This window comes from Rattus norvegicus, chromosome 9 (assembly GCF_021556685.1).
Source record: "Rattus norvegicus strain SHRSP/BbbUtx chromosome 9, alternate assembly SHRSP_T2T, whole genome shotgun sequence".
Taxonomy (NCBI): domain Eukaryota; kingdom Metazoa; phylum Chordata; class Mammalia; order Rodentia; family Muridae; genus Rattus; species Rattus norvegicus.
The window spans coordinates 75,405,293-75,429,675 of NC_141542.1; the positions used below are offsets into that span (position 1 = coordinate 75,405,293).

Sequence of the window (24,383 nt, forward strand, 5' to 3'; positions counted from 1 at the left end):
GCGTAAGGTTCTTTATTTAAGCTTGACCTTGAGCCACCCGGCATCATGACGCAGCAGAATGGGAGGGCAAGACTCCCGGCCCAGTTTCAAGCAAGCATTAGTAGAGGCAAGCAAACTGGCAAGGGGGTATTCAGCCTGGCACACATCTGATTGGGGGGCTGTTATGGAATTTGTTCCCCTTTAAAATGATTGGCTGGTGCTGGGAGCCAAACCATGAACTTTCATAAGTAGATATCTTTAGGTGCAACTGTAACTCTGCTTTCCTCCTGATTGGTGGTTGTTAGGGAATGACCTGGAGACCAGCGCTAGGTGCAGGCCTGACAGTTAACTCAAGTTCAACCTCAGGGCAAATTTTTAAAAATGGAGCCTGAACCCAAGATAGAATTGGTTTTGTCCTTCACCACCACGTCTACAGCCCCATCTTACAGGGTTGATTTCTCAGCTGAAGTCCCTCCTCTCACATGACTATAGCTTGTCTCAAGTTGACATAAACTAGCAAGCCCCAGCTGTAAAAGCCAGGAAACAATCTGCCAGTTCTGAGGGAATTTAAACTTAGAGCAAGATGTTCTCCACCAGAAGCATCTTCTGGTTTGAACTTAACGTCACTGAGGTAGGTATCCACCCATAGACGTTTATCCCAACCACAGCTCCTATCTCTAGAATAAGCCAGTGAGGGGAAGAAGCCTGAGGCTCGAAGAGTCATCTTAAACTCCACGGCCTCTGCTTCAGCTCTTGCCTCTAAGTTCCTGCCTTTGAGTTCCTACCCTGACTTCCCTAAGATAAGGTGAATAACTTGAGAGTGGTTAAGAGGAAATAAGCGCTTTCCTCCTCAAGTTGCTTTTGGTCATGGTCTTTTACTACAGCACTAGAAACAAAGACAACAAGTGGAGGCTCAAGAGCTCTCTGAAGAACCCTGGGAAAGCCAGGGTGGTGAGCAGCTAGGTCTGTAGGCTGAGGAAGGTACTCAAGGAAGAAAGGAAGAATGGGAATACTTTTGCCAAACTCACCAATGCTGGGCACTGACCTGGACAAACAGGAAGTGAAGAGAGAGGGAGGAGGAGGGAGGGAGAGAGAGGGGGGGAGGGAGGAAGGGAGGGAGAGAGAGGGGGGAGGGAGGGAGAGAGAGACAGAGGAGAGGGGGGAAGGAAGGGAGAGAGAGGGAGGGGGAGGGAGAGAGACAGAGAGAGACACAGAGAGAGACAGAGAGACAGAGGAGAGGAGAGGAGGGGGGAGGGAAGGAGGAAGGGAGGGAGGAGAGAGAGAGAGAGAGAGAGAGAGAGAGAGAGAGAGAGAGAGAGAGAGAGACGGGGGGGGGGGGGGGAGCCCTCTACAGACAAAGCTTAAAATTGTGCCAGGCTTCAAGGAAGGTCGTCTACAGCTGCATGTCAGGAGGCTTCCTGGGCCCTAGGACTGTCAAGAATGTGCCTCCCCACAGCCCCCAGCCCCCCATCGTAAACTTACCAAAAACATTGTGATACTTTCTTTTTTGTAACTTGATTGTGTGATTTTAAAGCATGAACTTTGTAGGATATAATGTTGTGTTACAATGTAAAAAGCTTAGGCACACCTGCTAGCTACACTGTCACAAAACAAGGCCAAAGAAAAGTGACTTAGAAGCAGAGAAGCAGCATATTGACACTAGAGGGTATATTTTTTGTCTCTTTTGTTTGTTTGTTTGGTTTTCCAGACAGGGTTTCTCCTGTGTACCTCAGGCTGTCCTGGCACTCACTATGTAGACCAGGCTGCCCCTGCCTCTCAAGTGCTGGTATTAAAGGTGTGACCACTGTGAAGTCCGAATTGAACCTCTACCAGGACCTCTTGAATTCGACTCATGGAGACAATGATTGATGCAGTAGCAAGAGTAGTTTAATCATCCGACTAGCTGGGGTCATCTCACGTCTAGGCAAGACAACCCTGAGCAGATTTTAACAGGGGATTATATACCTTGCAAACAATTGGGGCAGAATTCAAACAATTGGGGCAGAATCTGCACAATGGTGTCTAGGCAGGGTACTGTGCACATTTGGTGGAGCGAAACAACTTTCTTTCAGATTGGACTCAGTGTACTGTTCAAGACTTTCCCAAGTGGAGTTCGGTTGGAAGCCACAGGTAGCTATGTGTGACAGTGTGGCTTGCAGCTAGCTGTTCCAGAAACTAAACCAGCTTTTTTTTTTCTTCCTGGACGGGAGGGGTCCTTGTGCTCAGAGGTTTGTGGTGTGAATTTTCCCACTGGCCCTAGATTGACCCCAACTCTGGTTCTTTCACTGCCAATGCCCAGATCTGACCTTTATTTTATAGATGAAAGTTTCAACTCCCCCCTCGCCCCCCTACACGTACAGATTTGTCTATACGTGTGTTACTCTGAGCACTAGCAGCTGTTTAGGAATTTCTCTTATGTCGACCAGTTGATTTTCATAAGCCTCACGTGCAGAAATATCAACACAAATGACATTTTTCAAACAATAAAATAATAAATGACAAGACACCGCAAGTCGGGCACTAAGAAACAATTGCCTAACTCAGTGTGATTGAGCCAGTGTGACTCAGACCTGGAGACTGAGCTCCTTAGGAAGCTGGGGTAGAGGAAGGCATTCTCCATTGGAGTGTTGGTGACTTCCACAAAGGTTTGGAGGAGGGTGAATCACGTGCCTTGAGCAGTTGACTTCCAGTCCACATTGTGTCTGGATTGGCCAGAAGCTTGGCTAAAAACCAAGCTTCCTGCCTCCCTTCCTTGTTCTGGTGGCAGCAGGAAAAGGCTGCCTCCTAGTTGCCGGAAGGGAAGGAATTAATGTCTACAGAACATGCTTTGTGTAAAATGTTATGAGCAGGGGGTTGGGGATTTAGCTCAGTGGTAGAGCACTTGCCTAGCAAGCGCAAGGCCCTGGGTTCGGTCCCCAGCTCCGAAAAAAAAAAAAAAAAAAAAAAGAAAGAAAAGAAAAGAAAAAAGAAAAAAAGAAAAAAATGTTATAAGCAAACATCATGTTCACTGGCTTACTTCCTGTGGCTTACTTCACATTCAAAGACTGAGTCTCTAAGAAGCAAAGGAAGATGCCTGAGTTCTCAGTGAGAGGAAGATCCCTCTGAGATGAAAGACCGAGCTCGTCCCAGGATAGAAAGGCAGGGAGAATCTTTGGGGACATGAGAAGGGAGGGGAGCCCCTTACCTTGGCATCTGGTTAAAGTTAAATGCCAGCAAAGAAGCAAGAATACCAGGACAGTTAGTAACTACTTCAGGCCCCTCTCCCATCCCATCTGTGAGCCTATAATTTTCTGGGCCTCTCAGTAGAAACCAGTTACAGAAAAAGACATGTGTACGACTCTTATAGTTCCTGGCTTAGCCCTTTCAGACTTTACTTCTACACAAGGCACTTCTGGAGACATCCTAAAATATCACTAATTGAAACAGAAAGAAAAGACAAGGTTGAGGAAAAGGCTTCATGGCTAAGAGGACTTGCTGTGAGGGCAAGAGAACTTAAATTCAAATTCCTTAGCACCCACGTAAGAGCAGGGTGTGGCCATGCGTGCCTGTAACCCCAGGGATTGACGGAAGAGACGGTTGGCTCGCTAGAGCTTTATGGCAAGCCAGCCTGGCCAAAAGGTGGGCACCATGTCAGTGAGGGACCCCATCTCACTTCTTCCTCTGTGTGAACACCTACACATTGCTACTTTGTTTCTTGATTTCTTGTTTTAGCCTATGAATTATTTACAAGTGTGCTACTTAGTTTGCAAATAGTTGGAAGGTTTTTCTTTACATTTACCTGTTGTAGCAAATTCCTGGCTACTTACACCTGGATCACGTCTTTGGCAGAATCGGGGGTATTTGACACCAGTGGTTTTTGTGAATTTTGTGCCGTTTGTGACAAATACCTAATAATTCCACAAGAGGGAGGCAAGGCAACATGAACAGAAGATGTTCGAGTCTAAAAGAGGGGAGAGGGAAACTGGAAAGGTTGTTGGGTTGAAATTCAAAGAAGTTGATGCAAAACTCTACAGGTTTTTTTTTTTTTTTTTTGGTTCTTTTTTTTTTTTTTTCTTTTTCCGGAGCTGGGGACTGAGGCTTCCTAGGCAAGTGCTCTACCACTGAGCTAAATCCCCAACCCCCTACAGTTTTTATCATACAGTATATTTTATACTTTTTGTTTTGCTTTGTTTTTAAGACTGGGTTTCTCTGTATGCTCCTGGCTATCCTGGAACTTGCTCTATGACCAGGATAGTTTGACCCAGGATGAGCTTGAGGTTTGAATGCCTCTACTTCCTGAGTGCTGGGGTTAAAGGTGCACAGCGTCACCACTCTCCTATTTTATACTCTTTAATCTACTGGATTTTACACAAACACACAAGCAATATCTATGCACGTGTAAAGTGACAGCTGTTGAATTATGTAGTCTTATTGGGGGCCTTTAAACCAATTTTTGGTAATTTTATTTTTACATACATAAGTGTTTTGTTTGCACATATCTTGGTTCACCCCATGCATGCCTGAGTCCAGAAAGAGGTCAGCAGAAGGTACTGGGTCCCTTGGAACTGAAGATATGGAAGGTTGTGTGCCAGCAGATGGGTGTAAGCCTCCTCCCTGGTCTGGGTTTTGGCATTTAAAGATGACTTCTGGTGAATATGCGTTTGGATAATAATCAGAAAAATTCATTTATTTTCAGAAAAATATTTGTTTATTATAAAGGATGTTAGAAGGGAAGAGAAGGTTGGGATGCATGAGGCGGTGTGCCATGTCCTCTTGGAGGGGCCACCTCTAGAAAGTCTACATAGTCTACTGTTCAGGTCTTCTCCAAATGTGTGTGAGTGTGTGTGTAAATATGTCTCTGTGTATATGTGTATGTGTGTGTATGTGTGTGAATGTGTGTCTGAATGTGTCTGTGTATGAGTGTGTGTGAATGTGTCTGTAACTGTGTGTGTATGTGTTTGTGAGTGTGAATGTGTCTGTGTATGAGTGTGTGTGTGAATGTGTCTGTAACTGTGTGTATGAGTATGTGTTTGTGAGTGTGAATGTGTTTGTGTATGAGTGTTTATGAATGTGTCTGTATCTCTGTGTGTATGAGTGTGTGTGTGTGAGAAAGAGTGTGTGAATGTGTCTGAATATGAGCATGTGTGTGAAGTGTCTGTGTATGCATGCGTATGTGTGAATGTGCCTGTCTCTCCCTTCCTCTCTCTGTCTCTGTCTGTCTGTCTGTCTGTCTGTCTCTGTGTGTGTGTGTGTGTGTGTGTGTGTGTGTGTGTGTGTGTGTGTGTGTGTGTGAATTCCAGAGGCAATGTTGGGTGTCTTTCTCTATAGCACTCCATTTACTCTCTGAGAGGTCTCTTACTGAGCCTAGAGTAGACTGGAGTTCAGTGTGAGCTCTGGGGATCCAGTTTTTTCTGCCCTCTTCCAGCACTAAGGTTTCAGGTGTAGACAACCACACCAGGCTTTGGAAGGTGCTGGGGATCTGTACTCAAGTCTGCACACTTGAGAAGCAGGAACTTTACCTACTGAGCCATCTGCCCAGCACAAAAGTCCTTTTAATGATGTGAGTTAAGAGACAGCCACCCCGGGAAAGAGTCCAACGTGCCCGATGGATGGGATTATAGTTGTTCCTTTGTTTGTTTTCCAGACTGGGTCTCTTTCTGAAGCCCTGGACGGCCTGGAACTCACTGTGCGGACCAAGGTCGCCTCAAACTCACAAAATCTTCTTTCTGTCTCCTGGGTACTGGGATTAAAGAAAGGTATGTAGCACCATGACTGGCTGGGATCACAACTTTATAAAGTAAAATCAGGACCCACTTGGGTTGTACAGGGCTGTTTTGTGTTGTTTCATTTGGTTGTTGGTATGCTTTGGCTTGGTTTTTGTAAAGGGTGTGTGTGTGTGTGTGTGTGAGTGTGTGTGTGAGTATGTGTGTGAGTGTGTGTGTGAGTGTGTGTGAGTGTGTCTGTGTGTGTCTGTGTGTGTGTGTGTGTGTGTGTGTGTGTGTGTGTGTTCAAGGCTCTGTGATTCCTGCTTTGCAGCTGGGAATGAAGAAGGCGCTAAGCAAATGTTAGTCTGCTGGAATTTTTGCTTCTCAGCTGGAGGAAGAGTTTTTTTTTTTAACCAGAGTTCTCAGTGAGGGGTTCCTTTTTGTTCCCAGTCTCTATAATTTTCCCTGTCTTTCTATCCAGATTCACGTTCATAAGCAAAATGTCGGAGCAGAGGTGAGACAACAAAGAAGATAAATAGGAGTGGGGTATAGTGTATTGTCAGAATGTCCGCCTCACTTGTATGAGGCCCTGGGTTCAATCCCTGTCATAGTGCTTTACTGCTGGGAAAAGACACCATGCCAAGGGCAAGTCTTACAAAAGAAAACATTTAATGGGGACTGGCTTGAAGTTTCAGAGGTTTAGTCCATTATCATCACAGCAGCACACAGGCAGACATGGTGCTGTAGAGGACCTGAGAGTTCTATATCTTGATCCACAGGCAGCCAGGAGGAGGCTCTGATTCCACACTGGGCGGAGCTTAGGCATAAGGACCTCAAAGGCCACCGCCCCAGTGACGCACTTCCTCCAACAATCTCCTAATAGTGCCACTTCCTGTGGGCCAAACATTCAAACAGGTGAGTCTACGGGGGGGGGGGGGGGGGGGGGGGCGGCTAAACCACCACAATCTCTAATCCCTAAAAAAGGAAAAGAAGTCTGGAGTTTCTCGGGGCACATTTTCCCCTCCGAATTAAATCTAAAAACAATGCAAAATGTTGGCACACACGAAGGTTGATGTGACATCACTTTTCAAGTGAGGAATGAGTTCAGCGGCAAATAAGGGCCAGCTACTTCCTGCTCCCACACCCGTAGCCCTTCAGTTCCTTCATTGCACTCTAAACCACACGAGTGTCCTTTCTGTGTGTCTCAGTTTCGCTTTCCCAGTGTAGCCTTTATCTTTCTAACCTTCAGAGACGTCTTGGACTAAGAAAAAGAAAAATCTGAAGACATTGATTTTCAAATGGAAAATTTCTTTGAAAACACTGCACATCTATTCATCATAAACAGACAGCTCAGTGAGCTGACTTTCTGTTTTGAGTCAGAGAGCAACAGGCCTTCAGCAAATAGTCCTCAGCCTCAGAGACAGGCAAGCCATATCCTTCTACTTCCTTTGCATCTTCTCTAAATCAATGGTTTCGTTTCCTTTCCTACATGCATGCTTCTCTCAGTGCAAGCGCCACATGCTGGAAAGGGTTGCCGCACACATCAGTGGGTGGTTCTGCATCTTCTGGCTTTATTCTGGCTGAAAGGACACACAGTAAAGGAGGGACTTCATTCCAGCTATTGTTGCTTATGTGCACTGCTCTGTGCAATGATACCGCATAGCCTGGGCTATCAGAGGTGACACTGTTAGAAGGAGATCCAGGGGGAAGAGGTAGTTTGGAATCTCATCAAAACAACCTTAGTAGAAACTTTGGAAACACTGGGGAGAAGCTGTAGGTTTCTGACTGAAGACGCAAACAAAATTTAAACAAAGACTTGAACGAGAGACACTGTAGTGGTTTTAATGAGAATGTCCCCGTAGACTCTTATATTAGAAATGTGGTTTCCAGTTGGTGGCCATGTTGTTCTGTTTTCCACTATTTAATTTGTCTTTTTCAGTTGGCTTATTGATAACAGTTGACTAAACATGGCTTGGGGCACAGGATGTGACCCCCAAGTTCAGTAACAATAGCAGGTCCTAACACACACACACACACACACACACACACACACACACACACACACACACAAGCAAGAAAGGTTTCTTTCCCTTTCCCGTGTCTTCTCCGTGCTCCCTGAGCATCTTGTACATAAGGTTATTTGCTTTTCCTTGTGGCCACACCTTCCAGTTTTCCTCCCTTGTCTTCTCAGTTTTCATCCCTTTCGAGCCAGGACACCTTCTCCATTGAGGCACCTCTGTCATAGGTAGTCCCGACGCCTAGCCTCTGGTGTCACTCCATTACAAAGCTCCTCCTTTAGCCTGTGACACCTCTGGTGACTTGGTCTCCTTTGGTGCCTTCTGACTCAGTGTTTGTCTGTAGATAAACAGAGAATTCACAAAACCTGGTTCTCCCTTGTCCTTCTCACATCAGTGAGCCTCTATTCACAGAGCACCCTGGAGGGCCCTGGGATCCCTGTTCATGTGACCTCCTTTCTTTCTGAAGGGGGAAGAGTGGCCTTTTTTGTGGGTTCTGCCTGCTCATTTGTAGATAGGGCTGGCTACATAGCCCTGGCTGGCTTTGAACTTGTTATGCAGATCAGGTTGGCATCAAACTCACAGAGATCAACCTACCACCCATTCCTGGCCAAATAAGTGATCTTAACGTAGTTCACAGAGATTCCTGAGCCCACCTGACACTGCAACTCTTGTCATACTGAATTTCATACAGTAGAGCATGTAGTAGACTTTTATACACTGAAGTTTGTATGTAGCATGTAGGAGCTGGGTGTTGTCAATGGGTAAGTAACTGCTACAGTACCACCCCAGAGCTTGTCTGACTCAGGGTACTAGCAGGTTCTGCAGAGGAGAGCAGAACTGTATTCCCCATTGGCTTTGGGTGGTAGATATGAGCAGATTAAGATGGTCCACTGAGTTTATCGGGTGTGGAGAAATGTAGGGAGGCTCTGTGGAAGAGCTCCAGCATACATAGATGTAATGGCTCAGGGAGAAAGGCTGAGGACCACAGAGAGCTAATTAAATAACCATGTTCCATCTGTGTTTTTTACCCAATTTGATCTGTGGAGGAAGCAGTTGATAGAAATGGATGGAACCTTTCCGAGCTGCAGTAGACATCGCTTGTGTTCTGCTTTAGTATCTCCTTAGTTGTGAGCTTCTGGGGTCACCTGACACTTGCACAGCATAGGGGAAAGGGCTTTGATAGTGCTTCACCAAGGTCATCTTTGTAACTTCACTATTCGTGTGGGATAATGGTTTGGGATTTTGTCTTGTCCATTCCTTCCTCATGAAAGGTTTTGGTAAGTAGACATACTGTTGACCTCTGAGTGTTTGCAGATTTGGAAAGCCATTGGAGAGACAACCAAGTGCAATGGGGGAAAAAAGCTCAAAAGGACCCCAAAGGCACTCTACATGGTGGAAGAAGACATTCTCAAGTCAAGCTGCGGAGCAGACTGAGGGCAGAGCAGACTGAGGGCAGAGTAGCTGCCTGGAAGAAGCAGAAACCAGCTGAGCTGCCTGAGGCTGTGCAGGAGCTCCAGGTCCCCAGTGTTGTGCGCTGTCACCCATGCTGGAGTGGAACTTGATAATGCACTGCAATCAAGTCATTTGTGCTCTTGCACAGAGTGCCCCACCCATATTCCTGTAAGTAACCAATAAAACTCATTGATTCCTCAAGTTGAGCTTTGGTGATCTCTGAACTTTGATTTCTCTGAGAGAGTAGATGTGTGAGGAAGTTTCGTTAGATAACACCAGAGCAAGAAAGTGCCCTAGTAACTCACTTCTTTCAACTAGGCCCACCTCCTACTTTCTGCTGTTCCCAATAATGCCATGATATTGTGAGTCTATCAATGTGTTAATCTCTTCCTTAAGTCAGAGTCTTTCATGATCTAAATGTTTCTGAAAATCCATCAAATTCAATGTGGGGCCTCAAAGCTATGGCCTAGTAGAGGCTGGGCAAGCACTCAACTACTGAGACACACTCCAGCCTCAAATTTATAGACCTCAAGAGTGGAATGACAGTTATCAGGAGCTGGGAAGCTAATTTATGGCCATCAAGTTTCCACTTAACAAGATGAATGTGCTCCCCAGGTATGCAGGTATGCAGTACAACGTAAGACCAGTAGCTGACATCCAGATGTTCAAGGTGGGTAGAGTTCATTAATACTCGTACCGTAGCAGCATAAGATTGAAAAAGTGACAGAAAGGGGGGGGGGGCAAGGGCTGGAGAGATGGCTCAGTGGTTAAGAGCACCAACTGCTTTTCCAGAGGTCCTGAGTTCAAGTCCTAGCAACCACATGGTGGCTCACGACCATCTGTAATGGGATCTGATGTCCCCTTCTGGTGTGCATGAAGACAGCCATAGTGTACTCACATACATGAAATATATAACTAAATCTTAAAAGAAAGAGAGAAAGGGGCACGGAGAGTGAGGGGTTGGCAGTAAAGAGTACTTGCTGAGAAAACATGAGGATCTGATCTCAGGACCTATGTCACAACCTGGCATCCTATATATGACTACAATCCCAGTTCCAAAGGCACCGAAGCAGGGGGATTGCTGGGCCTTGCTGGCTTCCAGCCTAGTTCATGAAACCCAAGCATCAGGTCCAGGGAAAACCCTACCTCAGAGGAATAGGCAGAGAGTGGTGAAAGGAAATGCAGGATACTCTCCTTGACTTCTGAGTGCATGCAAAGGTGTGTGCACCCCACCTCACACACCACACCCAATAAAAATATTCACGCCCAAGTAGATGCGCACCAGTGTGACCTTTCACTTAATAAGTAGCAAAGATAAGTGTACAGCTGATTTAGACACAGAGTTGTTTCTGTTATTGAGGCAGTGACAAGCTATGGAAAAGAAGTTCCTTAGCTCATTTTCTTTCAGTTTTTAATTGGATTTATTTATAATTCTCAAACTGGGCAGCAGTCTGGACTAAAAATGGTTCAGAATGCTCTGCTATACCACATGGGCTGGTTGCATTTATAGTCGTATTCTAGTTTATTTTTCCAGGTGCACATAGCTCTGAACCCACAAGCACAATGAAAGTTTATCTATAGTCCGATAGGGGCTGGCGAGATCTCACGACAGAAGAGCGTGTGCTGCTCCAATGATCTGAGTGTTATACCCCGAATCCACGTAGAGCAGCAGGTTGGGTGGCCCTAGTCCATAACTCTGTACTTTTGTTCTGACTGGGGACAAAAGGGCAAGCTGGAGCTTGTGGGTCAGCTAGCCTGGAGTGTGCAGAACAACAGAAAGCCTGGAGAGACCCTGTCCCAAAACACTGCGGAAAGAGAGAGCCAAAGCCTGAAAATTGTCCTCTGGTCTCTAACTACCTGTCACACATTTGTGCACAAGTATGTGTGTGCGCGCACGCGCACACACACACACACACACACACACACACACACACACACACACACACACACACACGGTGAGATTCTTTAGAGCCTGAGGGACTCAGAAAGACAGATGATGCACCTCATACTTGTAATGTCAAAAGGGCCTTTGTAGGGGCACCTGAGAGGGGAAGAGTCATGCACAAGTGATCTGAAGGGAAAAATGGAGCAAACCGGGGGCTTTACTTATAGAGTGGGGAGGGGGATAAATACAGATGAAGGTAAAATAAGAGAAACATGTCTGAAAAAGTCATAAGGGTTATTCACCTACCTAAAATTATATATAATACACAGGCGTCTGTATGCATTTACAAATAGTTTAAATGAAAATCTCCCATCTGGGCTAATAATCTTTCCTCTATGAACCATAAATTAGATAACAAAACCTTCAACACCAGACCTATGAAGCCTACTTTTACTTGTTGGTCAGGGTTGTCAAAGAACCTTCCAAAACATTATAGTTTATTGTTGTTGCCCTTGGTCGCCTTCCAGAGGTGGGAGATAAGTCCTTGTTAGTGTAGACAGCCTGCACCAGAAACAGGACCCAGTGGCCCCTGAGCTGGATCTGACCTGAAAGCCTCCTCCCTGAGGACTAACTTTCATGGAACTAGAACGTGCTGTGCAAGCTTCCAGGTAAGGAAGCAACCGATCGTCCTACCCAGCTATGATCCTATGACTCACCACAACCAACACGACAAGGTAACCCCAAGGGTGCAGTAGTGGCACACATGCCTTGGTGATAACCAACAGCTCTCTAATTGGGTTTGAGGGAAATTTTATCTGGGACTAGAAGCCTAACCAACTATCCTGGGCTAGAGCCCATATCCACCACTTAATTATTTCAGCACAATCCCTAACTACATTCTAAGTATTTATCCTTATGCCTATATATAGTGTAGTCCTCACCACTCGTCAAAGAAACGTCTCTTTGTAACAGATGAAGACCATTACAGAAAACCACATTTGATCAAAATGCAGAGAACAAGAGACCACATGTTGCCCACCTCCACTGATACATCTACGACTCCGGCACCAAGGGTTCCTGGATCATTGTAAAAGAAGGGGCAGAAAAATAGGTGAGAGCCACAGGAAAGGAAGTTTGCTGTGATATTGTACCCCCTACACATGCCAGAGAAGCAGCGCTCATGAAGTCTCATCGCATGGCTACCTAACTCAAACATGAACAAAGACGACAGTAGTGGACATGCTCCCGTGGAAGGGGAAAACTCAGGAGGCTACAACCTTAGACAAAGAATTACAGGCAACGAAGTGGAGAAATAGTCTCCCCTAGAGAAGAGAACTTCCTACTGGTCATCCAGCACTAAGTGACCAGTTCTGAAATCACAAGCCACATATATAAAAGTAACACTGTAAGGGCTAAGTGGGTTGTATTTATATATTAAGGAATACACATATGGATATATATGAATATATATATTTAGGACTATATGTATTTAGGAATATATGTGTATGTATATGTGTTTGTATGTATGTGTAAGAACAATTAAAGAGACCTCTTTATTAAATTATTTTATTTATTTACATCCCAAAAGTTGCCCCCTTCCAGGTCCCCCTTCCCCGAGTTCTTCGCCCCATCCCTCCCTCCATCCAAGGAATGGTTCCACCCACCCTGGGTCTTCCTACATCACAATTAATATAATCAAGATAATCCTTCACAGGCATGCTCAGAGGTCTCTCTCCAAGAAGATTCCAGAGCCTGACAAATTGACCACTTACAGTAACCATCACGGTCAGGGCCCACGGTGGACCAAGCAGCACCACTCTAATCAGCATAGCCTTGCTGGGGGATAGAACACAACCAGAAACCCTGGCTGGTGCCACGCTAAGGAAAGTTGGTTCCTCTGGGTCTACTGCAGAGAGGATAGTTCTTAGTCCAGTTGATGGACTCCTCAGTCTTGCCATTCTCTTTGATACAGAGGCAAACAGGATGTCGTCAGTGACATGGCACTTTTCTTGCCAACAGGAAGGTTGAGTGACGCAGTTATCTAGTATACATAAGGAGATTAGAGCTGTGTTTAGGTTCTCAAAGTAAGTAGTTCCCTCCATAACCAACAACAGTCAAAGACAGCTGGCTACGATGAGTTCTAATTGAAAAAACTCTAGCAGGATCCTGACCCACAACTCCAGCAAAAGCCCACCGCTCTACCAGAGGTCATGCTTGTATCTAGAACCCCAGAGGCCACTCCAGCTCCTGGAACTCTAGAGGCCGTGTCAGCTTCCAGAACCCTAGTCCCCCAGAGGTCCAGAAGACCACAAAACCCCAGTTAGGACACCCTGTAGGACCCGAGAACTCACCAGTCATCAGAACCACAAGCTACCTAGGCAAGAAGATCAGAAAGGAAACAGAAACTGAGAAAAAAAAAAAACTCCATCCAACAAAGATAAACTCAGAAAATGGCACCTAAAACTGCCAGATGCCTGGAGCCAGCGTAAACACAAACAACAACATCCAGGCAAATGGGGCAGCACCAGAGTCTAGCTATCACACCACACTAAGCCCTGGAGAGCCCAACAGAGCTGAAACACTAGAAAATAACATTAAAACCAATTTTATGAACACAATAGAGGCCCTTAGAGATGAAATGGATAAATCTCTTAAAAAAAAAAAAAAAACCAGGAAAACACAGCCAAACAATGGGAAGAAACACATAAATCCCTTAAAGAAAAACCAAGGGGGGAAAAAACAACAAAGAGGTGAAGGAAATGAATAAACCTATAAGACGTGAAAGTGGAAATAGTATAAAGAAAACACAAGCCAAGGGAATCCTGGAGATCAAAAATCTAAGACAGCCAACAGGCATGACAGGTGCCAGCAGCTTACAAGTGATGGAAGCGAGAATCTCAGGTGTAGAAGGCAGGATGGGAGAAATAGGTACAACGGCCAGAAAGATGTTAGATCTAAAAAATTCCTAACACAAACTACACAGGAAATCTGGAGCACTGTGAAAAGACCAAACTTAAGAACAGTAGGACTAGAGGAGGGAGAAGTGTCCCAGAGTCCGAATGACAAAATCATAGGAAAAGGATTTCCTAACCTGAAGGAGGAAACTACTATAAATGTTCAAGGAGATTACAGAAGACCAAGCAGATTGGACCAGAAAAGAGGGTCCCCCTGCAACATAAAAATCACACACTAAACATACAGAACACAAAGAGAATATTGCAAGCCGCAAGGGAAAAGGCGGAATAACATACAAAGGCGCCTCTCTCAGAATCACACCCCACTCCTCAGTGGAAACTCTGAAAGCCAGGAGGGCCTGGACAGATGTCTTGCAGACTCTTAGGAGATCACAAATGCCAGCCCAGACTACTATACTCAGCAAAACCTTCAATTACCACACATGTAGAAACCAAGACATTCCATGACACAGTCAAATGTAAATAGTATCCACCCTACAGAAGGTAATTTAAGCAAACAACAACCCTAGAAGATTAACTACACTCATGAAAACACAGGAAATAAAAAATCTTACACCAGCAAGCCCAAAAGAAGGAACACACACAACACACCCCACTAACAACAACAAAATAACAAGAATCACTGGTCATTGGTATCTGTCAACACCAAAGGACTCAATTCCCTAATAAAAAGACACAGGTTAACAGAATAAATGTGAAAACAGGATCAATTCTTTTGCTGCATACAAGAAACATATATCAATATCAAAAAGAAACATTGCCTCAGAGTAAGGGGTTAGAAAAAGGTTTTCTAAGCAAATGGACCCAGGAAGCAAGCTGGTGTAGCTATTCTAATACCTAACAAAATAGACTTCGAAACAAAATTAATCAAATGAGATGGGGAAGGACACCATATTCATCAAAGGAAGAATTCTTAACATCTATTCCCTAAATGCAAGGGCACCTATATTTGTAAAAGAAACATTAGTAAAGCTTAAGTCACACATTGAACTTCACACATGATTAGTGAGGAACTACAATACCCCACCCCATCCAGACAAAACTAAGTAGAGAAATAATGGAGCTAACAGAAAATATGAGCCAAATGGACCTAACATATCTACACAAGATTTCACCCAAACATAAAAGAATATACCTTCTTCTCAGCACCTCACTGAACCTTCTCCAAAACTGACCACAAGTTCAGTCACAAAGCAAGTCGCAACAGATACAAGAAAACTGAAATAACCCCCTCTAACCTATCAGACTACCACACATTAAAGCTGAATATCAACAACAACAGAAACAATAGTGGGCCTACAAGTTCATGGAAACAGAACAACTCCCTACTGAATGACTACTGGGTCAAGGCAGAAATAAGGACATTAAAGACTTCCTAGAATTCAATGAAAATGAATGCAAAACAGACCCAAACTTATGGGACAGAACGAAAGCAGTGCTAAGAGGAAAGTTCATAGCACTAAGTAGCTTCATAAAGAAATTGGAGATCTCATAGAGCAACTTAACAGCAACAAACACACCCAGGAGGAGTAGATGGAAGGACATAATCCAACTGAGGACTGAAATCACTAAAACAGAAATGAGAATAATACAAAGCAATCAGTGAAACAAAGAGTCGGCTCTTTGAGAAAACCAAGATTGACAAACCCTTATTCAAACTAATGAAAAGGAAGAGGGAGCATAGCCAAACTAAGAACATTAGAAATGACTCGGGGGACGTAACAGAAGGCAGCAGACACCAAGGAAATCCAGAGAGTAATCTGGTCATACTTCAAAAACTTGTACCCCACAAAATTAAAAAATTTAAAAGGAATGGACAATTTTCTTCATAGATATCACTTAGCTGAGTTAAATCAAGACGAGATACACAATTTAAACAGACCCATATCCCCTAAGGAAATAGAAATAGTAATTTAAAATTTCCCAACATCCTCTCCATCCCCTACAAAAAACCCAGGGCCAGATGGTTTTTAGTTCACTATTCTACCAGACCTCCAAAGAAGGACGAGTGCCAGCACTCCTCAAATTATTCTGCAAAATAGAAACAAAGGAATATTGCCAAATTCATTTGATGAGGCCACAGTCACCCTGCTACTCAACAAAGAAAGAAAAGTTCAGACAAATCTCCCTCATAAACATATATGCAAACGGAATCCAAGAACACACTGCTGTGCCAGGAAGCTGTGAACCCCAGAGGACCGCCAATGAGTTATTTCTGATGTAATAGCATTAGAGTCTCTTTATTACAAGCTCAGTCTTGGGCTCTCCTCAAACCCAACCCTGACACAGCAGAACAGAAGGATGGGAAGGGAGAACAGCCTGAGACCCTCAGCAGAACAAGTATTTATAGGAAGGTAGGAGCAAGTGAGGGAGTATCCAGTATGAAAAGCAAGTAACAGAATGACTGTAAGCCGACAGGCGGGTGCTCTGAAGCAGGACCACAAACAGCCTGAAAGTCGTCTGAAACAATCAGACTCGCCTTTGATTGACTGTTGTTAGGAAGCAGCTAGGGAGCGACTCTGCTGACGACAAGCTGAGCGGTCCTTCCTCATACATGGGTGCAGCTTGGGTTCTGCTGTAGGTCAAGTTTTTAAGCTTTTCTTTTTTCTTCTTTAAGATGGAGGCTGGCCCCATGATGGAGTAGGCACTTCCTGGCACAACATCAAAAAGATCGTCCACCACGATCAAGTAGGCTTCCTCCCAGAGACGCAGGGATGGTTCAGCATACGAAAATCCATCGACATAATCCACTATATAAACAAATTGAAAGAAAAAAAACCCACATGATCATCCCATTAGATGTTGAAAAAAAGCCTTTGACAAAATCCAACACTTCTGCATGATAAAATCTTGGAGAGATCAGGAACACAGGGCACACACCAAAACATAGTAAAGGCAATTTACAGCAAGCACACAGCCAACATCAAGTTAAATGGAGAGAAATTTAAAGCAATTCCACTAAAATCAGGCATAAGACAAGGCTGTCCACTCCCTCCTTATCTCTTCAGTATAGTACTTGAAGTTCAAGCTAGAGCAATAAGACAACTAAAGGAGATTATAAATTAAAGTCACAGTATCGCTATTTGCAGATGACATGTTAGTATCCATAAGTGACCCCCAAAATTCTACCATGGAACTCCTACAGCTGATAAATACCTTCATCAATGTGGTTAGCTACAAGATTAACTAAAAAACAAAACAAAACAAAACAGATGATATATACAGATGATAAACAGACCGAGAAAGAAATCAGGTAAACACCACCACCCTTCACAATAGCAACAAATAATATCAAATATCTTTTTCCATACAAGTGGAGACCTATGACAAAAAAAAACCTTCAAGTATTTGAAGAAATTGAAAAAAATATCAAAAGATGGAGAGATCTCCCATGCTCATGAATAGGTAGGATTAACATAGTAAAAATGGCCATCTTACCAAAAGCAACCTATAGATCCAGTGAAATCCCCTTCAAAATCCCAATACATTTTTTACAGGCTTTGAAAGAACGATATTCAGCTTCATATGGGAAAAATAAAGCCAGGGCAGCTAAAAACAACCCTGAATAACAAAAGATATTACCACCCCGATTTCAAGTTCTACTACAGAGCTATAGTAAGAAAAACCTCACAGTCCTGGCATAAAAACAGACAGGTTGATCAATGGAATTGGGTTGGAGGCTCAGATGTAAACCCACACACTTATGGACACCCAGTTTTTAATAAAGAATCCAAAATTATTCAACGGAAAAAAGAAAGCACCTTTAGCAAGTGGTGCTGCTCTAAGTGGATATCAGCGTGTAGAAGAACAAAAACAGATCCACATCTACCTCCCTGCACAAAACTCAAGTCCAAGTGCATCAAAGTCCTCAACATAAAACCAGAGACACTGGACAAAGAATGGATAAAGAAAATGTGCTTTATTTACACAATGGAGTATTATTCAGAGTCAAAACAAAACAAAACAAAACAAAACAAACAGGAAAAGTCAGATCCAACTAGCCCGGCCCCATAGACACTCATACTCACAGACACTGAACCAACTTAGGCCCTCTGCGTGTGTTACGCTTTTGCAGCTTGGTCTTGTAGGACTCCCAACAGTGGGAACCAGGCCTGTCTTTGATTCTTGCCTGCTTTTGGGACTCTTTCCCTCCTACTGGGTTGAACGGTCCAAACTTAATATGAGGGGAGGTGTCCTTTCTCTCCGTCTGCCACGGAGATGAACTCTAATTCTGGCTCAATCCCTCTGGTGACCCAGCTAGTTTCTCTTCGGCAATTGGTTTTTGTCTCACTGGAATAACTGAGGCAGAACAGTATGGTTGCCTTAAGGACAATGTTGGATTAGAATTCTCAAGTAAGTGGTGATCTTTGACATTCTTGTGGCAAAAACATCTATGCTCTTCACCCAAGGGGTAAGTGAAGGAGGGATCTAGTGTCCCCAAGGTATGTTGTTTAGTAACTGTTTTAGTCTCTCATCTGTGAGAATTTCCAGAACAGGACTGAAAGGGATGGGGTGTCCTTGATGGATTTCCTGCAAAATGACCCTGTACAGTTGGAAGAAGAGCTGGTGTGATGGTTTGGATTGGTTTGGCCCCCACAGATTCATGTGTTTGAATGCTTGGCCATAGGGACAGGCACTGTTAGTGGGTGTGGCCTTGCTGGAGGAAGTGTCACTATGGAGGTGGGCTTTGGGGTCTCATATATGCTCAAGCCACGCCTAGTGACAGTCTCCTGCTGCTTTTGGATCAAGATGTAGAACTCTCAGCTTCTATTTCAGCACTATGTCTGCTGGACTGTTCTGCTTCCCACCCCGATGATAATGGACTGAACCTCTGAAACTGTAAGCCAGCCCCAGTGCAATGTTGTCCTTTATAGGAGTTGCCTTGATCTTGTCGTCTCTTCACAGCAGTAGCAATTGTAAGGCAGTCAGACAATATGATCAAATGCACAGAACAGCTGATTATACCTTTTCCAGACCGAGACCCAGAAGGCTCGTGTGCTGTGTGCTGTCCAGGGTGCTGTTTTGCTCTCCTCTCATTAATCATTTGACCCTGTTCTTTAATTGCTCATCAGCAATAAATAATCATACCTGCTGTGGTGGGGTAGCCCGACTACGAAGTATCTACCACAACTGGCCCATTCGTATGGGTCTTGGATTACAATCTGGTGGCTTTAGCAGACGCATCCCTCACTCGGGAACCCTCCAGGTAGCAGCTGGATTGTGTTGGTGACATACTGGTCTGGTTTAACCAGATTTCACTGGTTTTGTGAAACACTGTTTTGGTGTGGTTTGACAAAATGTCCCCCGTAGGTTTGAGCACTTAGTCCCTTGCTAGTGGCGGTACCTGGGGGGAGGTTGTGAAAGTGAGTCTCTGGGAGCAGCCTTGAGGTTTTTTATAGCCTGACCATACTTCCTGACCAGCCTTTTAACCCCGCCCCCACCCCGCTTCAGACAAGTTGTTACTCTGTAGCCCAGTTTAAATTGTAGTTCATCACACTGCTCACTCTGAACTCCAAGTATTGGGAAGGAAGTTAGTATGTGGTAAAATGGGATTTTAGTCTTTGTATCTACTTGATGTTCTGGACTCCATAATTCTGCCTCAGCACTGTGGAAAAACATGTTACCATGAATTCCTAGAACACGGCTAGGAGCCAGGATTTCTCCAGTGTGTGTACTTCCGAACGCTTCAACTGCAGGCCCGTGTGACCCTAAGAACAGCCTTATAATATGATCTTGGTGGGGAGACGGGTCCATGAGTTCAGTGCTGAGTTCAGACCATGCCACAAAGTAAAATTTCTCTTTCAGCGTCTCCCTTGACCATCTAACTTCACAGTGTGAACCAGGCAGTTCCGTTCTGTCTCCCTTGCTGGTTTTTTGATTCAGTGCGAAATCACTTTCTTCTTGTAGTTGGCTCCTTTGAACTGTGTGTGTGTGTGTGTGTGTGTGTGTGTGTGTGTGTGTGTGTGTGTGTGTGTGTGTGTTTCCAGTGTCTCTGGGCTAGCCTGAACTTACCAGTTCTAATCTTCCTGCCCCTACCTCCCTGAGTGCTGACATTTCTAGAGCTGGTTTACCCATCCAGTCACAAGGTATAGGGTTTCTGTATGCAAGGAGGTGGGGTTAGGGTGGGGGGAATGAGGAAGTGTCCTTAAGAACTGGCGGGCGCTCCTAAGGCGGGCAGAGAGAAGCAGCCTATGCCACCTAGTGATTATCAGAAATTAGTCATTTCTGCTCCTTAGTTCTCTCAGTTGCCTTTCTCCTCCCTCTGACCTCCGGTGTTTTATAGTTCCGCTTCTTTGAATCCATAGTAAACTTTGGCGGACTGGCCAGGGAACAGGAAGTGAGCCCGGCTAGCGGCAGCCGGAGGCGGAGAGCGTCTCCCAGGGGTTGCTCGCCCGAGAGGGGAGCTGTGACTGGCGGGGCAGGGACTCGGCGACAGGTGAGTGCTGCAGAGTAGTCCGGTTCGTTCCTCTCCTACCAGCAGGCCGCGATCCCAACGGTGGCAATCTAGCCTGACGCTCCCCAAAATGCGGCCATCGGAGTACGGTCATCGCCTCCTCCAGAAAACTTTATTCGATTTCTTAGGCTAACTTTCTTTGTAGTCCGGCTCAGGACCTAGAGCCAGGTTAATTATCCGGTGGCATCACTGTGTGTTCTCTGACTTGCGTTGGGTTTCCTCCGGCGATTTTCAGGCTCCTCCCAACTCTTAAGAGACGTCCCCCAACCCTAATCCCAAATCCTCTCTCCCTTTCTACTTCTCCAACATCTCCCCTCCCCTGTTCTCTCCCCTTTCTTCTCTTTGCCTTCCCCTTTCCCTTCCTCCTATTCTCTCATTCTCCCCCACCTCCTTCCCCTCCCCTCCCCCTCTCCCTCCCCTCTCCCTGACCCTTTTCCCTCTAAGATCTGGCCTCGAGCTTCTTGAACTTCTGATCTTTCTGCTTCCACCTCAGGAATGCTGGCAGTGCAAGGGGTGGGAGTGACAGGGTACCAGCTCTGCACTTAAAACCACAAAAACAGCAAGGGGGCTGGGGAGAGGGAGAGCTAGAGGTGGCCTGAGGCCAATAATTCCTCTACATGCTAAGCAGTTATAACAGTGACTGTCATTATGTACCAGTGAGGAATTATCATACTGTCATATTTCTATTTCTTACTATTTTTTAAAGGGAGTCCTTTAAGTGCCTTCTGCTTGGCTAGGTCTCAGTTTCATTCTTTAAAATGTATTTATCTCTATTTTAATTTAATGTCTATGAGTGTTTTGCCTGCATGTATGTATGTGCACTTGGTGTCCAGGGGGACCACAGATCTCTCGAACTGGAGCTACAGACAGTTTCAGTCACCATATGGGTGCTGGAAACTGAACCCAGTTGGTCTGCAAGAGCAGTGAGTGCTCTTAAACTCCTGAGCCTTCTCAACACCAAATCTTTCGTTTTTTTAATAAGCATGGTAGTAATCGAATTAGCATTAGGGTGATTAGCACTCCCCTTTCTCACAAATCCTATTTAAGAAGGCCCAAGCACTCATATGTGGACACGGAAGAGCTGCTGTTCATGGCTGTATGCCTCAGTGTCTCTTCCCCAGTGGGGAGGAATGTGACACCTGGGGTCATTTAGGTGTTATTCGGTTTTGCCTGGTCATTTCTGTTGTGGGTTAAGTCCAGGAACTACCAGGCTTTCTCGCACAGCCTGTACAGCAAGCATGGCCACTTCACTCGATCAGGCTGCTTTTTTTTTTTTTTAATCTTTCAACTTAAAATTCTCTAATAAGAAAGTGTGCATCTTCTTGCTTTATTTACCATTCCTCAGATTTAATGTGGCATCCTATGATCTGTGTGGGCTTAGTGCCCATCGGGGAATTCCGCGTTCATACCCATTGCCTCTTTACAGAGTTTCTTTTCATTGATGATTTTCAGGCTGCTGTTGTATGGTTCAGGTGTTACTGTGAAAGCTTCAGTTGCTACCCTCAGGAAGTTTGTGGTCTTGAACAGGAAATTCTCAGAAGTGAGCCGGAACTGGGGCAGAGGTTTCAGAAGATGCTGGAGTAACTCCGGGAGTGGATTGGGGGCACAAACAGGATTTGATTCTGCTGCTCCAATGTTGCCCAGGTTCCTGGCAGAATCAAATGCCAGCTAAAAGTCCTGATATGGTGGTGTCACCTTTGCCCAGACCTTGAGGGTGGACACGTACTTTCAGGTGACTTATTCAGTTCCCTCAGCTGTAAACTTGGGGCCCTTTACTCGGAAAACTTACCTTCTATTTTATTCTGTGTTAGGTAGCAGAAAACACAGTTTCAAAGTTCTTTTCTCTTTCTTCTCTTTAACACCAGACAGTATTTTAACTAATTCCCAGCAAGCAGCTTATGTGTTTGTACACAGGTTTGTTCACATGGTGAAGGGCCCAGTGTTTGCCTCTTTGGTGAGATGGCTGTAGGAAAACCTTTGATTTTAGGTGGGTGTTTTTGGTGTTGTTGTTTGTTTTTATTTTTGTTTCTAATGGCTGTCAGTGGGAACTATGGAACTAGAAGCAGGGAGAACACTTCTGTGTAACAAGAAGAGTCAGCTGTGGAAGTTGCAGACGCTCGAAGCCCAGGACCCCAGGCCCATCAGAGGTGAAGTACACTGGGGGCCTCTTTTTACTAGTTAATAAAAATTTAGAAATTCATCTCTTTTTCTTTTTTTATATTCTAAAAGCGAGTCAAATGAAAGTTTTTCAGTTATATCCATACGATTTTTTTTAAATCCATGTGTTTTGTTTGTTTGTTTCGGTTTTTTTTTTTTTAAGATTTATTTATTTTATTTACAGATGGTTGTGAGCCACCATGTGGTTGCTGGGAATTGAACTCAGAACCTCTGGAAGAGCAGTCAGTGCTCTTAACCGCTGAGCCATCTCTCCAGCCCCTCATATGATTTTTCTAAATTTCATAGATAATCAGTTGTAATGTCTCCCCTTTTGCCTCGAACTTTATTAATGTGTGTTTTTTTCTCTTTTGGTTAGTTTGTTTGTTTCTTTGTTTTTGTTGTTGTTTTAAATCTTTTCTTAGTAATGAACTCTATTTAATTCTTTGTGAATCTTTTTGTTTTGGTCTGCTTTGTTTTATTCATTTCTGCCCCGATCTTAATTATTTTTCCCATATGTCTTAGTTATTGTTCTGCCGCTATGAGGAGAAATCATGACCAACGCAACTTTTAGAAGAAAGCATTTAGTTGGAAGTTTGCTTACAGTTTCAGAGACGTAGTTCATTATCATCATGGTGGAGAACATGGGGGCTGCAGTGCTGGAGCAGGAGCCGAGCTCACCTCACCCACAAGCTACAGGCCAACAGACAGTGAGAAACTGGGCCTGGCTTGAGCTTCTGAAATGTCACTGACATGGCTTCTCCAGCAAGACCACACCTCCTAATCCTTCTCAAAGAATTCCAGTGAGGGCCGACCTCGTTCAGATCACCGCACCGTCTGTTGCTTGTGGGTTTAGCTTGTTCTCTTGTTTCCAAGGTCTTGAGGTGTTTCGTTGAGTTACTAATTTGAAACCTCTCTGGCTTTTTCCATTTGTTTATTGTGTGTTCGTGTGCATATGTGTGTAGCTATTTGCATACCACAGAGCTTTTGTTCCACCCTGTGGGTTCCGGGCTTTAGAAGCAACACTTTTATCTGCTGAGCTATCTTGCCAGTCCCTCTCGAAGTGTGTGTGTGTGTTTGTTGCAGGTTTTTTAAATGATTTTTTTTAGTCACTTAAAATTATATGTATAGGATATGTATATGCATGTGAGTGCCATACCCAAGAGGCCAGAAGAGAGTGTTTGGGTCCCTTGGAGTTGGAGTTACAGATGGTTGTGAACTGCCTGATGCGGGCGCTGGGAATTGAACTCTGGTCCTCTACAAGCGCAGAAGTGCTCTTAACTACTGAGCCATCTCTCCGGCCCATCTCTGCTTTTTAATATAGGTACTTGTAGCTATAAACTTGCCTAAGACAGCTTTCATTGTATCCCACAGGTTTTAGTGTGTTGTATTTTCAATGTCAATTTTCCTAGGGATTTTTTTTCTTTCTTGACTTCTTCAGTGACCCAGTCATCGTTCACCAGTGTGCTATTTAATTAGTGTTAATTAGTGTGTTAATGAGACTGTATACCACTTTCCTGTATTTGCTAAGGCTTGCCTTGTGTCCTCTTACGTTATCTTAGAGGTCCGAGAACTACTAGAAGACCATATTCTCGGCAGTGTTTGATGGAAACATTCTGTAGATTGCTGTTAACTCCATCTGGTCTGGGATCTCATTTAACTCAGGTGACTTTACACCTACAGATGAGAATAAAGTATTGAAATGATTCACTCACTGTGCTGGGGTCAGGTCGTGACTTTACCCTGAGTAGAATTTGTTCTATGTATAAATTAATGTTTAAA

At 44.4% G+C, this 24,383-nt stretch overlaps 2 protein-coding genes across 46 annotated transcripts in view; both read left to right on the forward strand.

Moving 5' to 3' along the window:
- Positions 1 to 12,579, forward strand: part of Cflar (CASP8 and FADD-like apoptosis regulator) — a 70,818-nt gene extending 58,239 nt beyond the window's left edge. For 4 of the 43 annotated variants that reach the window (XR_015628414.1, XR_015628415.1, XR_015628392.1 and 1 more), the window contains exons 12-16: positions 5,603 to 5,714; positions 6,443 to 6,578; positions 8,996 to 9,301; positions 9,749 to 9,803; positions 11,991 to 12,579. The gene's annotated coding sequence lies outside the window, so the exon portion shown is untranslated. Of the gene's footprint in view, positions 1 to 5,602; positions 6,579 to 6,912; positions 7,088 to 8,986; positions 9,335 to 9,748; positions 9,804 to 11,545 lie in introns of those variants that run through there. The other 39 variants (XR_015628420.1, XR_015628422.1, XR_015628384.1 and 36 more) reach the window with 29 other exon arrangements.
- A 7,561-nt stretch (positions 12,580 to 20,140) lies between these two features.
- Positions 20,141 to 24,383, forward strand: part of Casp8 (caspase 8) — a 48,870-nt gene continuing 44,627 nt past the window's right edge. For all 3 annotated transcript variants that reach the window (XR_015628885.1, XR_015628882.1, NM_022277.2), the window contains 1 exon segment: positions 20,141 to 20,429. The gene's annotated coding sequence lies outside the window, so the exon portion shown is untranslated.